The sequence below is a fragment of the Neolamprologus multifasciatus genome, chromosome 17, assembly GCF_963576455.1.
Source record: "Neolamprologus multifasciatus chromosome 17, fNeoMul1.2, whole genome shotgun sequence".
NCBI classification, from domain to species: Eukaryota; Metazoa; Chordata; class Actinopteri; order Cichliformes; family Cichlidae; genus Neolamprologus; species Neolamprologus multifasciatus.
Window position 1 is genome coordinate 4,855,448 of NC_140455.1, and position 15,388 is coordinate 4,870,835.

At 40.3% G+C, this 15,388-nt stretch overlaps 2 long non-coding RNA genes across 2 annotated transcripts in view; one reads left to right on the forward strand and one right to left on the reverse strand.

The window, feature by feature from the left end:
- Positions 1-15,388, reverse strand: part of LOC146498779 (uncharacterized) — a 319,599-nt gene that overhangs the window by 22,581 nt on the left and 281,630 nt on the right. The window lies entirely within an intron of this gene.
- On the forward strand, positions 8,978-12,441 carry LOC146498781 (uncharacterized). The gene is made up of 4 exons (XR_014870423.1): positions 8,978-9,924; positions 10,023-10,503; positions 10,963-11,702; positions 11,845-12,441. It is a non-coding gene; the product is annotated as an uncharacterized LOC146498781 (long non-coding RNA).

Genomic DNA, 15,388 nt, shown 5'->3' on the forward strand with positions numbered 1-15,388 from the left:
ACAGAAACAGAGGCCTCGAGGAACTTTATATTGTAAGGTTAGACCCTAGCTTTGTTTTACTAGCTTCATCTTCTGTAGTAGATTGTAAATCTGTTATACAGCTCTGAATTCATTTAGGCTAGATCCACAAATAACAGTGAATATTGAAAAAGCAGCGCGCATCAGCTGATCGTTGGCTTAACAAACAAACGATTATGTTCCTTAAACCTAAGCCCTGCTTTTCTCCACACTGCACAACGACATCTGACAGGGGATTTCTAAAAATCACCCCGCAGTTCTTCAGCCAAGACACCTGAGTTAGAAAACAAACACTGCAGTTGTCTTTACTCGCGAGGGCAGTCATGGATGCAAGACTTGCGCCCCATCAGTGTCTGTCTGTCTGTGTGTGTGTACAAAGATAACAACGTCACTCAGAGCAACGGGTTTTTTCCTTTTCTACATCTGAATGTTCTCTGAAAACAGGAAGCGGTTAGTAGCTGAATAAGTTCATCATCACAAAAGTACACGTCATAAGTCACGTAGACATTTGCTTAGTGCTAAATAAAAGAGCACATTTCATGTAGCTGATCTCACTATAAACAATTTTCCTTTGACAACATCCGTAAGGTTACCTCACCTGAACTCCGGTATAGTTTTAATCCTGAACTGCACCGTGTGATGGAAAGTTTCAGGATTCTGATCTTCTCTGTTGAGTTGATATGACTGAACACAAGGATCGTGTTTTGTCAGTTATACGGATGTGCTTGTGTGAAGATGACGCTGAGTGCATGCTGACCACAGCACCGGCAGTCAGAACATTTCAGGAGGAAGAAAATTCAAAGTTGAGCAGTCAGACGTGTAGCCTCTCTAATTCTTCACGTTTCCGCCTGGAACCGCTGTGGTGATGACGTTGAGATGTCTTTGTGCTGCTTGTTATCTTTGCTACATGTTGTCAGCTTTATGTTCATACATAAAAACTATCAAAAAGATTGTTTGTGTTTCTTTATTAGGATAGAGATTTGTGTTGGAACTACATCTGTGTTATTTCAGATATCCATAACATTCTTCCCCCAAATTACTGGATATTAATAAATTATGCTTAAGGTATTAAAATGTGGTATCAACGGTTCCTGAACAAGTGTCATTATGGAGCAGATGTCAGAGTTTCCATAATGTTTATTGGTAGAGTGTGAGCTCTGTCTCTCATACATGTGTGGTTGACTGCATCAATGTGCAGACAAACTGGGTCTTATTACACCGTTATCTTTATGACACACTCCCATAAAATATATGACAATTCCATGTTTGTAAAAGCTGAAGAAATATGTACCCACAGACAGACAGAGTGATTAACATGAACGTCGAGACCAAAACTTATACATGCAACTGAAAAGAGGCTCTAAAATTATTAAACAAAAAATGACCAAAACTCAAATTAATTTCAAAACCCAACGGCACAATCAAACAGCACATTGTTACTAAATGAAGACCAATGATACCATCCATCCATTCGCTTCCGCTTCTCCTTTTCAGGGTCGCGGGGGGCGCTGGAGCCTATCCCAGCTGTCATAGGGCGAGAGGCAGGGTACACCCTGGACAGGTCGCCAGTCTGTCGCAGGGCCAACACACAGGGACAGACAACCATTCGCGCTCACATTCACACCTAGTGACAATTTGGATTATCCATTAACCTATCCCCACCAATGATACCAAGCACATAAAAACATCTACATAACATGGCTGCAGAGAAGAGAAGTGTTGCAGCGGTCCAGTCAAAGTTCAGCACTATAAACTATCCGTGTTCACCACAGTCGGGAGAGCCAGAGCCACAAATTCAAGCTGCCAATCAAGCTAAAGTGAGTTAATTATAATTAACAGCAGAATATTCTCGGCTCTTAATGAATAATCTGTTTATTCACACCTTAAGGATGTTTCAAAACATGTGTAAAACTGCACAAATAACACTTTGTGGAGTGTAAATGTTAACACTAGCAGCAGACTGAATACCAGAGTTTTATTCGTCTAGTTAATTTTAGAGTAAGTGGTAGACTAGAAATAAATGCTGTACATACAATACATCCCCCTGCATGACCGCACATGAACACATCAGCTCCATCAGGTGCTGCAGCTTGTTAAAGTGCCTCTCAGAGCATTTTAACATCAGACTTTTATTCAACTCACCGTCAAAGACGCTGTTTTCAAAGAGATGCTTCTCACGAACCTTTGAACGAAGTTACTTCGGTCAAACTCCTCCACACACGGAGATATACACTCATCCCCCCTCCCCTTCCTAATGCCTTCGACGCTTATTCCCTCCCGATGCAAACAGTGGATCAAAGGGCACCAGCGCATATGCTGCTGGCCCGGATGTGCTGTCTACACTGGCTGTCTCTCACCTTTTACCCGTCCCTGTTGCTTGTCATGTGTTTCTATGGTGTGTTACGACTGTTGTCGTAATTATATGTAAATTTGAGTGTGCAGGTGCTCCTCCATGATTTCTGAATCCAGTGAACCCATACGGAAAAGATATATATAAATCTTATAAAGTTTGTATCTGTCTTGTGTGAAACTTGTATGAAAAGCATACAAGAGTGAAAACAGATATAAAATCCCTTGAAAAATTATATAATGAAACTTGCATGTTTTGGATACTTACTAAAACAATATATGAAAGTAATGAGAAAGTGGCCACTTTCATGAGTAAATCATGTAAGCCTTATATGATTTAACTCATGAAAGTGGCCACTTTCATGAGTTAAATCATATAAGTTTTTACTATTTCTTTTCCATATGGGAAGGTACGTCCACTGAGGATCTGCGCCTCACGCTCCGCATAAGAGAGGTGGAGACCCGCAACAGGGAGCTGGAAGTGCAAGCTATGCATCTCCGTATCAGAGCTCTTGAGCTTGAAAAGGGCTCAGCTAATGGTTCCCCAACGTCATCAAGCACAAGTGTTTCTTCTTCTGCTAGTTTTGATATAAGTAAGCACATCAAGTTGGTTCCCCCGTTTCGCGAGTCTGAGGTAGACTCCTCCTTTAGTGCATTCGAGCGCATAGCCGCTGCTTTGAAGTGGCCGAAGGAGTTTTGGGCCCTCTTACTCCAGTGTAAGCTTGTGGGAAAACCCCAAGAAGTGTGTTCAAGCCTGTCTATTGAGCAGAGTTTAGATTATGAAACTCTTAAGAAAACTGTGCTGCAGGCGTAAGAACTTGTCCCTGAAGCATATCGGCAGAAATTCAGGAATCTTAATAAAACTGCTAACCAGACTTTTTTTGAGTTTGCGCGAGAAAAGAATGTGTTGTTTGAGAAATGGTGCTGTTCATGTAAAGTTAAAACCGTGGAAGAGTTGAAAACTCTTATTTTGCTGGAGGAGTTTAAAAAGTGTTTGCCAGTGTCGTGCCAAACTAGGTATCCCCGACAGAATTTGTTTCCCCTGCATCGGGAGCACACGCTGGACTGTCCAAATCACAGACAAACAGTATCCCACATTGTTGATTTTTAGTTTACAAACATTTCTTATAATGACTAACTACTCCTGACATTTTTGAGATGTTAGCTCTTTATACAACGAAGTTATAGTGGGATACAGATAATATCAGGCTGATCCTGCCACAATTTGTTCCCCCTGTGTAAATCACGGACAAACAGTATCCCACATTGCTGATTTTTTTGTTCACAAACACTTCTTATTATGACGCATTACTCCTGAAACTTTGGAGGATTTAGCTCTTTATATAGTAAAGTTACAGGAGAATAAGAATAGTTATCAGCCAAAATGTTAATGGTTTGTTAAAATAATCCCATCTGATACCCCGTGAGCAATAAATATATAATTTTCTGTTGTAACCCTCAAACTGAATGGTAATGTAATGATGTAATTTCACTTTTTCACAAAATGAAAACATCAGTACTTGCTGCGTGCTCCCAGCACACGGGAAACAAATTCTGTCGGGTATACCTACTTTGGCACGACACCGGTCACGATTCTTAGAGATACGGGTGCGTACCACTCATTTTTACTAGAGTCTGTGCTGCCTTTGTCTGAAAAAACATCCTGTGGTTCTGACATACTAGTGTGGGGAATAAAAAGGAGTGTCACCAAAGCCCCTCTGCATATGGTACACCTGTATTCGCCATTAGTGTCGGGCTACGTTAAAGTCGCCGTGCGCCAGCGATTACCAATCGAAGGAGTTTCCTTCATTCTTGGTAATGATCTAGCTGGTAGACATGTTTTTCCCCCGCCAGAAGTTGTTGATGTTCCTGCCCTTGCTGCTGACTCAGACTCTCCTGCTTCAGAGGTGTTTCCTGCGTGCGCAATTACTCATGCGCAGGCTCATAAAATGGGTGAGATTGTGGATTTGTCGGGGTCGTTTATGGCTACGCTTGATGAAAACGACTCTTTCGTGTCACCCATTGATTCTGTAAAATCTCAACATGTGACGTTCCTGAAATGATTCCTGAAGACATTAATCAGAACTTGAATATGACCAAAGAAATGTTGATCAAAGCACAGCAGGGTGCCTTGTTTTACCTTTGTTGTGGACAGAGAGGGATCTAAAGCTCCAGTAAAATATTTCCTTGACAACGGTGTGCTGTTGCGATCTTGGTCTCCTGACTCAACTGATTTACATAGGGTGAATCAGGTTCTGGTGCCAAAGGAATATAGACTCCAGATTCTCAGTCTCGCGCATGATGCCAGCTTAGCTGGACATCTTGGGGTCAAAAAGACGTATCACCGTGTACTACGTAACTTCTTTTGGCCTGGACTAAAATCGGATGTGGTGAAATATTGTCGCTCATGTCATACATGCCAGGTAGTGGGAAAGCCAAATAAACCGATTCTGCCAGCGCCTCTTCACCCGATTCCAGCGCTGGGTGAGCCGTTTGGGAGAGTTCGGTTGGACTGTGTGGGCCCGTTGTGCTGCCACTCGTTTTCCAGAGGCAATCCCATTACGTACATTAAAGGCAAAGAACGTTGTGAAAGCCCTCACAAAATTCTTTTCAACTTTTGGGTTACCCAGAGTTGTTCAAACTGATCAGGGAACAAACCTTATGTCACAGGTGTTTGCCCAGGTTTTGAAGGAGTTAAAAATTAAACATCAAACGTCCAGCCCTTATCATGCAGAGAGTCAAGGTGCACTGGAACGATTTCATCAAACCCTAAAAACCATGTTGCGCAAATACTGCCTTGAATCAGGTAAAGACTGGGAGGAGGGACTTCCACTTTTGCTTTTTGCTGTTAGAGAAACCACTCAGGAATCCCTTGGATTTAGTCCGGCTGACTTAGTTTTTGGACACACTGTGCGCGGTCCCCTGCGACTGCTTAAAGAAAAGTGGTTATCTGAGTCGCATAAAGCCAAACATAATGTAATATTTCTGAAATCACATTGTAGTGACGTATACTGAACACAATAAATTATATAATGTAAACAACTACCTGAAAAACAGGTAGAACAATACTTTTGTATCGTTTATTGCATTTATGGAGGGAGTGATGTATGCTGGGTAATGGCACAGCTAGCAACTGGGTGACTTTATTCACCCGCTTTGGCTGTTATCAGTCCATACAATGGGCGTTATTAGCACAAATCAGTCCCATAGATATGGGCCATCTCCTGCTAGATTGTTCAGAAGGTTGTTATCATCCATCCAGATGGAGGATCACTAACAGGAGCGTGGGAAGACTCCAGAATCCACTCTGGCTGGAATCCGGTGGATACCGCAGTGTTTACAGGTAAGACCGTTTAAACGGACAGCATTTATAGAATGACTATTAAAAGTCAGCGAGTGTCAATAATGTTAATGTGGTTATGTTAGTAATACACCGAGTGCTAATATAACAGCTTTAAGATGCATTTGTAGATATTATTACGTGTTTTACCGTCTTAATGTGCTAGCTTAAAGTTACGTGTAAACGTTAGCTTATATTGGAGTAAAGCTGTTACTGTTTAAACCATTGACTGTACAAAACATGGACGACGTAACAGCTCCCCAAAAATGAAGCCAAAACGTCTCTATCGCCCCCTGGTGTCTGGCTGCAGTATAGGTCATAAACCCCGCCTTCTCCATGTTAGCGGATGGGACTGGGGTCAGACTAAAATAAATTAATTCTCCTTAGATAATTTTTTTCCAAAGATTCTTTCTTTTGTTTTCAATAGTTCTCATCACGCTGATTGATGTCCAAGGGTCTCCTTTCCCATAAGTTTGATTTTAATTCCTACCGCGGTGATGTTAAAGTGGGGTGAAACGTCATCATAAGAGCTTTGACTGGCAGCTGCAGTCACGGAGAAACTTGCGTATCTCTGTTCGGGAATAGCAGATAGAGCGTAGGCTCTGAGAGGACGCCCAGCGTTTACGCTACGAAAACACGACCGAGTGTTTTAACCTGACAGCCTGAGGTGTTCTTCAGTAAACTGGACTACCCGACAGAAGGACCCGAGGCCCCGCCGCACTTTTTCGGTAAGTTAAACGTGTTTGTAAGCTAATCCGTAACTACCGTCCTTAGCTAGCTCCTGAGACCTAGCTAGCTAAGATGAGCACTCGGCTGTCAGGATTCGTTTAGCTGTGGAGGTGAATGAATTTACTAAAGAAATCAGCTTTATTTCAATATATAGGGATAAAATTTATATCTGAGTTTGATGGTTCTGTTGTCTTTGTGATTACAGGAGCTGCCCTCAGATTCAGACCTCAGCACCACCCAGTGACAGCAGAGAGATCATCCAACATGTTCACATGTTAACTGCAAATGAACTGATGAAAACAGTGCAAAGGTTAAAGTACCACACGTGCTGTAGTGAAGGCTGCAGCTTTATTGATAAAGTTAAAGACAAAAAGTCAAAAGGATTAATCACTCATGTAATTGTGTCACTATATATCACCATTAACAGGACCTCACAAAGCTGCTGATCTCAGACCTGCACAGCTTCTGTTTTAAACACTTGATGTACTCAGCTGCATGAAGAGCACATGAGATTTTCTCTAACACAATTAAATAAAACCTGATGAAGGTCAAAGGTCGTCACTTGTATGTTGAACTACAAACTTGTCATCTGGAGTTCTTTCACAGTTTTTTGCAGATAGTGTGTTATTTACCATAAAGTGATTCAGAGTTATTCATACCAGAGTAACCAGAGAGGATCACATATTTTTAAATATATAACTTTCTACAGGACTGAATATCTTTATGTAAAAGTCCGGAGCCTCTGGGGAGTATCTGAGTATTTATTACATTACACAAACCAAAGGTCTCATCACAGTGTTGATGAGACCTCCTGGGGCGGGCCTACGGAGGAGTGCTGAAGATTTCCCTGTGAGGGAGCTGCTGGTGAAGATCATGAGTCCTGCTTGATCAATGCCATGAGCTTCAGTCTTCCTGGTGTTTCTTAAATGATGCCTCTTACAGCGGGTCAACAGAACTTATGGCACAGGACAGCTGTGATGAAAGAAAGGGAAGAAGTTTCTCCAAACCTCTGGACCCAGAAACCCAGCTTGGTCCTGATGGTCTCCCTCACTAGTTTCTCTCCAGGGTGAATGTAGCTGTTGATATAATATGGACTCTATTATTAAATGAAAAGAACAAATTAGACTACACTACTGAAACCTGCTGCTGTTTTTAAAGTCTCCATGTTACCAGGCTGTAGAGATTTAAACAGTTTTAGATCCATTACACTCACAGTCTTATGTTAAAATCACAAAGGACAGCATTATATTTTTGATATTAACAGTAACTCTGGGCCTCTGTAGAGTGTGCAGCTGATCTCATCGCTGTCTAAAAATGGATAAAATAAAAACACAAGTGTTGAAGACTATTAAGAGTAGCAGGTGTGTAGCATCGCTAACTAGCTAGCAACAAGCCTCCAACACAGTGCGTATGCTAGCGGCTAATCTAACTAATGAGTTAACAACAGAGTGATTTTAGAACTATAAGATGATGAGCTGTGTGTCTTTTTTATAACAGTGACATGGTTGTATTTACCTTATTTACAGGAGTCATCAGTCGCGGTAAACCGAGCTACGTAAAAAGTGTAGGGGGGCGTGTTTGCGGTCACGTCCAGCGGGTGTGTGGGCGGGAGCGTTACACAGTCGCTCCACCTCAAGTCACTACTGCGCAGACTCTGGCTCCAAATTTGCAAGATGGCAGCCTCCACAAGCGGGTATTTTGGCTTCATTTTTGCACAATGGTAGGAGGAGGGGTCGCGTCGTCCATGTTTTCTACAGTCAATGGTTTAAACGATGTTAGCACAGAAATATTAGCTTCTGTCATGACTGATGAAGTTACTAGTTAATAAAGTTTCCAGTAAAGTGTTTAATCGCAGCCACAGATTGACAGCAAATATCTCGATTAGCTTCAGTGCATCTATAATAAATATGTGCAAGTTTCAGTGCTTCGTTTAAACTGTATGATACTTATACTGACCCAGGGTCAGTGTAAAGTACAATCCTAGCTGTGTGAACAAAGCCTGGCTCCTTTAATCCTGCATGACAAACCTCAGGATGCAGGTTATTATTACTCTTTCCTGCTGGCACACCTGTCACACCTGAGAGTCAGCTAGAAACTTACAGTGACGTGGACATCATGCAAAGACGGCCAGACTCTGTAATACTGCAAATGATCAGTGACTCAAGTTAATACTGAACTTTAAACAGTACCTCTGTGTCTCTGTGTGCTGAACATTTAGGACTGAGTCAGGCTGCATCAGCTGAAGCTGTTATTTGTATATATCAGTATTTTTTTAATTCAGGTGTGGGGAAAATACGTAAGACTGCAGTGAAGCGATGCACCAGATTAATCCCTGGCCAAAGGTATCGTACTTAAATCAGACTACTGATCCAGCCTTTTGTGAGGTCTGTTTAACGTAGACTAAAAATGAAATGCAGATTCCTGAGAGGTGGACTGTGAGCACAGAAACACATGTTCATACATACAGCTGCAACAAACTTATATTAATTTTAAATAGATTTGTTACTCTGATATCGGTCTCTGTGTTAGTCCTCTGACAGACTGGTACCTGTCCAGGTGTGCTCTACCTGTGACTACTGGGACAGGCTCTAGCCTCTGTAAAAGAAATTTTCTATTATTCTCATTTAAAGTATTTAAGTGCTTATGCATATGCTTAGTTGTGACACTGTTATTGTTCAGTGAAAGTTTCTAAAACTAGATGAACTTACTTCAGCAGTTTGAGAAAACAACTCCCTTTACAGGTGCTTTACAGGATCAGTTTGTAACTTCCTCCCTCTTCCTTGGAATGCATAAAGGAGTAGGAGCACCACTTCTGTGGCAGCGCTGACATGACTGAACTGTGATGTTTGATGTGTGTTGGCTCTCCTGTGCGCAGTAATAAATAGCTTGATCACAGCTCTTTCTGTGTTGCAGACTTTATTTAAAAAATTCCACGACACCCCCCACCCTCTCACTGTGAACCTGAATTGAATATTCAGAAGACATTTGTTTAAATAGTTCTAGAAATCTGAGCTGTTTTGTCCTTGGATTGTGTGGTAATAATATTAGAGCTAGCAATCTTTCTTACTGAATCTCTACTATGAGTCATGTTACCTGAGATTAATTCTATGTTTACCTGTCAGCCTGGACAAATGTGCTGTGTGAAGGAAATTAAATTAAATCAGATCTGAACTGTGTACTTTTAAGGAACCTGTTCATATTTAATTGAAATATGAACCAGTGTTTTTTTTATTGCTGATTCCAAGAGAGGCTTTGTGGAAATCCTGTTTGGCTTTTTGTTATTTTAATTCTCTTTTCCATTTTCCAGAACAGTTCTCCACAGTCACTGTGCACATGGGTCAGTGGGACCAGGAAGCACTCTGCTAATGTGGGACTCTGACCAGCAACATCCAGCAAGACCCAGACAGCGTTTTCTATCTCCCAGCTGGAGGTTTTTGTTTGTCTGTGACTGGAGAGTCAGATTTTTGTTGAGCTTCACACTTGCAGAGGTAAGTCAGTTTGCAGAGATCCCTCCCACCCTGGATTTTATGTGCTAGATTTCTTATCTGAAACAGTAATATTTCAGTGACTGCTGCTTATACCACAGGTCAATACACTCTACTGATCCCTGATGGGAGAACCATCACCTCTGCTAACAAAGAAGCCTGGTGGATGTTTGTTTACAGTGTGATGACATCATGCTCTGCATCTTCAAAGTTTACCTCCTCATTATTATTCATACCCAGTAATGTGAAGTATGCTTATATCTACTATAACTGAACCAACCTGGTGCTCTTCATTTATGGAGGCTGTTGAGTCTGAATGTTGGATGTTGTGTATCTCGTGTTCTCTGGGCTTTGTTGTCCTCAGTCTTTTTGCAGGATCAGAAAACAAAACCAGGAGGCGTGTAAATGTTTCTTCTCCAAGATGTTTCTTCAAATGTTTCTTCTGGATGATGATAAGACTGTGACACGGGACGCCACCTTTGGTCTTGTGATGAAGCAAAGCTCAGGAAGAAGTGTGATTAAATGGTACCCACATGTTGAGAAGGATGTACAGGGGCACCTGCAGCCAAATCCAAGCTTCAGGTTAGTTATAGTTGCAGGACGCTATAGGACTGAGACAGCTGAGGCATCAAACGTTTGATTAAACGGATGAAAAAGAGAAGTTTCTTCCCTATAATTATCTTCAACTTCAAGTCTGTCAGCATGATGAGCATGCTCAGAATGTGACAATATATTTTTGTTCAATATTTAATTTCTTTCAGTTGTTAAATGAAAAAAAAATATATATATATATTCTTATAATTTAACAAACTAATTTATCAAAAAAAAAACATATATCTGTATTAGTTTTAATAAATTAATTTGACACCTGTATTGAAAATACCATATTGTATTCATACAGAATCAGTTTGGTATCATTGTTTGTCTGATTGTTGAAACTAAGAGCTAGTTTGATCTGTTTAGATCTAAAGTATCCAAACTCAAGCTCTGATGTTTCTTCACCCTTGTGTGTGTGATATGTGATTTCCTACATGCTGGCAGAGCGGCCGTTTGTGCTCACAGATGGTGACGGTGTGGAGAGACGGTGGTGTTTCCTCAGAAGAACTAGCAGAGTCACAAAGGACACCAGTCCATCTCACCACTTTGACTTGCTGACCGATGCTCGTCTGCACTGCACAGAGGAAATCAACTGACCAAGGTTTGTCCAGTGACGTGTTGTGAAATGTATATTTGTTTTATGCTTACAGATATGTTTTTCTTGACAGAGGCTCTGCAGAGGTTAGACAAAGAAAATATGTGCTTTACATTTTACTGTGATTTACTGGGATATTTGTTGCCTGATGTTCAGCAGGAATGGAGAAATAGAATCGAAGGGAGATGTTTTTGCTGTTTTTGTAATGATGTAAGTAAATCTTCAATATTATTTATTTGCTTGGTTATATTAGGAGTGTTTATGAGTGAGGGAGAGAGGAGTCATCATCCAGTTTAAGTGACGTAGATCAGTGGATACACTTGTCTCCCCTTTAAAGGAGACGATCCAAGTCATCCTTAAATGTTAGTGCTTTCAAATACACAAACATTTTTAAAGGACAAAAATGAACATCCAACTTTGACTGTAATACAAAATAAATCTTTGCATGTGTGTTTTCAAACTCTCAGATGGGCAGCATATCAGTCTTGGACTGTCTAACCTGCCGGAGCAGCATTGAATGATCACCACACAGGAGCATGTTCCTGCAACATTCAGCATCTGATCCTTCATCTGTGTGCTTCTGCTTTTGGTAAGTAGAGTTACCCAACTACAGTAACTCTAAACACATGCCATCCATTTCTAACGGCCTGGTTACTTCCTGTCAGTTATTTTAGAAACCATGTGGTCACCTGACCTAACACTGTTTCTTCTTCTTCCCCTTAATGTTGAAGTGTCAAATGTCAAACAGCTGGAGAGGAAACTACACCAGTGTACTGGGATGTTTCACCAACACGTGCCAGATGCTGTTCCTTCATGGTGACATCATCAGAGACAGCCCCACCCACCTCAGGACCTCGCCATTGATCATGATGATTATAATGATGACAGCACGCGGAACTAAGACTGTAAAAATCCACGACCAGAATGTTTAGATGCTTTCTAATTATTCGTGAATACTGAGAGCCTCTTTCTGTGTTTTGTCTGTTTTGTTTTGTTTTTTTTTTTTTACCTCATCTGTTACTAACAAAGTTCACCAAACTCACACAGTTTACATTCTGTATGTTTCCATCTTTACCAGCCACACTCTAACTGCATTTAAGAAAATAATCCTTAGAAATCGTCGTTTTTCTCTTTTGTAATTGATGATAATTCAGTGAATATACTGCGCTGCTTCCTTTTATTGCGTCACACATTGCTTTAAGTTTTTCAGAGTCCAGTTATTTTTTACTGCTGTTTGAATTCTCTGAATGTTTGACCCTGTAGACTGTTTGATGGACTGCTTGTCTTCCTGTTTGTTACCACCGCCTGTTTTTGAATAAAGATTGGGATTTCTGACTTCAACACAGCTTCTGCGTGTCCTCCCTTTGTGTTCTCTTCCTCTGTGAATGTGTTGCATGTGTCACAGATTCATTTTATTAACAGCTTTCCCACAGTGAGTTGCATCAGCATTAATTCACAACACATTTTAGAAGGATTCAGATTAATACAGTGAACTTACAGTCAGAATGATCCTGACAGAGTGCCACTGTAAATTATCTTTCATCAGGTAATTTTTAAAGTTCAGTATTTCAAAGCAGGAGTTATGAAGAATCATACTGGAATTAGGACTGTAACTATATGTACTTACAAAGTCAAAGTTTTTTAATTATGTTAGAATATTGGAAGACAACCAACTTTTAGTGTTTTCTGCATATTAACTATACTGAAATAGAGACGGTGACTCTAACTGTACAGAAGCACTAAACAACTGACAATCTAACAGACATCATTGGCCCGAGCCGTCATGCACAGTGAGTCTGATCCTTTGCTGTGCGAGTCTGACAAGCATGTTTCTGGTCAGTTTGGAAGAAATAATATCACAATGTTGATCTTTTTTTCAATATTCCTTCTCTTTTACAACATAAACTGTGATCAGAGTTACTTATGTTCACAGCATGTAATAATAGTGACAGTCCAGGGCATTGTGGTCTGTTGAGCTAGGGTTAGGGTTAGCAATTCAGACATATGTAATCAATATTACTCTTGCTGGATATAACAAACACCTAGGAATTCATATTATAATTCGGTTTTCATGAAATATTCATATTCAGTATCAGTCATTTTATATTATAAACACGTATCCACCCAGGCTCATGGCGGGGCAGGGCTCTGTCCTGGGATGCTTGAGTACAAGGTAATGTACACCCTGACAAGGTATCCAGTCTGTCAGAGTTGTTTTCAATATTTGGTTCACAAATATGAGTGAAAACAAAAATCTAACTAGGATTCTTGCATATGATACTGGCATATTGGTTCAATTTTTTATGTACTTTATGTATCTTTTAGCTATATCTGTTCTTAGTAACTTTGTTCTTCTATTCCCGTATAATTAGTGTCCTTAACCTGATGACATATGTGGTACTTTGTTAATAGTCTTTTATTTAATTATGTCTTAATTTTCCTGTTTTTATTGTAAAGCACTTTGGTGTACTGCTGGTCTTTTAAACGTGCTATACAAAAAAAGTTGTATTGTATTGTATGATGAATGAAGTCTGTCTTTGACTGTACTGTCCAGTTGATGCATCAAACCCCCAGCAGGTGAACCTTATTCATGACATAACACAGTAACAATGTAAAAAATTAAACAGCAACAGTCTAAATTCAAAGTACATTCTAAACTCCAATTCAATAAATTATTTGGATGAGCAGAGAGTCATTCAGGACTGTAAAACGTGAACTACGGAACCCAGAGTCTTCATCATTAAATCTCTGGTTGCTTCATTTTTCTATCCTATATCAGATACTTTAAAGGTTTTAGTAAAGTTGCATTCTCATGGTGAGGCAAAGTGTTTTATGTGTGTGTGTGTGTGTGTGTCATGAACGGCTATAAAAAGCCTTTAATTACAGAACAAAGCGGGTTTGAGTTAGAGTTTATATATATTTGCCTTTTGTTGACATCACCTCAGGTTCACCATTACAGTTTCAGCATACAGATGCACACTGTCTAAATATGAACACATTCAAAAACCCATGTCTCAGAAATAAGCACAGCTGTTCATGTTTGTCATTAGAGTTTTATTTGTAAGAAAATTGTGAACTTCATATTGTGCATCAAGTCAAAGAACATTTGACAAGTCTGAGTCATTGTTTGCCCTATGAGAGCTGGAACAAATATATATCCTGACAGTTACAGTTGAAACAGTAGAGACAGGTAGAAATGGGATCAGATTAATCTTTGCTTAGACAGATACCTCCTGTGTTCAGTCCATCGGATTAAAAAACAAACAATAGCACGATCCGTGTGATTTTGCCTCCATTTCCAAATTGTAGTCAAGCAGCCCAGTCTCATACATAGGTAACAGAAATGTCTCTAATGTAGACATGTACAGTGTAGTGTAAGCATTAAAATATCATAAAGGAAACACTAACATTTATGTGAAACTAATTTTAATAAAAAATGAACAGGTGCTTTATTCAATTCAATTCAATTCAATTTTATTTATATAGCGCCAAATCACAACAAATGTCGCCTCAAGGCGCTTCATAGATACAGAGAAAAGCCCAACAATCATATGACCCCCTATGAGCAAGCACTTTGGCGACAGTGGGAAGGAAAAACTCCCTTTTAACAGGAAGAAACCTCCGGCAGAACCAGGCTCAGGGAGGGGCGGCCATTTGCTGCGACCGGTTGGGGTGAGAGAAGGAAGACAGGATAAAAGACATGCTGTGGAAGAGAGACAGAGATTAATAACAGATATGATTCAATACAGAGAGGTCTGTTAACACATAGTGAGTGAGAAAGGTGACTGGAAAGGAAAAACTCAATGCATCATGGGAATCCCCCGGCAGCCTACATCTATTGCAGCATAACTAAGGGAGGATTCAGGGTCACCTGGTCCAGCCCTAACTATATGCTTTAGCAAAAAGGAAAGTTTTAAGCCTAATCTTAAAAGTAGAGATAGTGTCTGTCTCCCGAATCCAAACTGGAAGCTGGTTCCACAGAAGAGGGGCCTGAAAACTGAAGGCTCTCCCTCCCATTCTACTTTTAAATACTCTAGGAACAACAAGTAGGCCTGCAGAGCGAGAGCGAAGTGCTCTAATAGGGTGATATGGTACTACAAGGTCATTAAGATAAGATGGGGCCTGATTATTTAAGACCTTGTATGTGAGGAGCAGGATTTTGAATTCAATTCTGGATTTAACAGGAAGCCAATGAAGGGAAGCCAAAACAGGAGAAATATGCTCTCTCTTTCTAGTCCCTGTCAGTACTCTTGCTGCAGCATTTTGGATTAACTG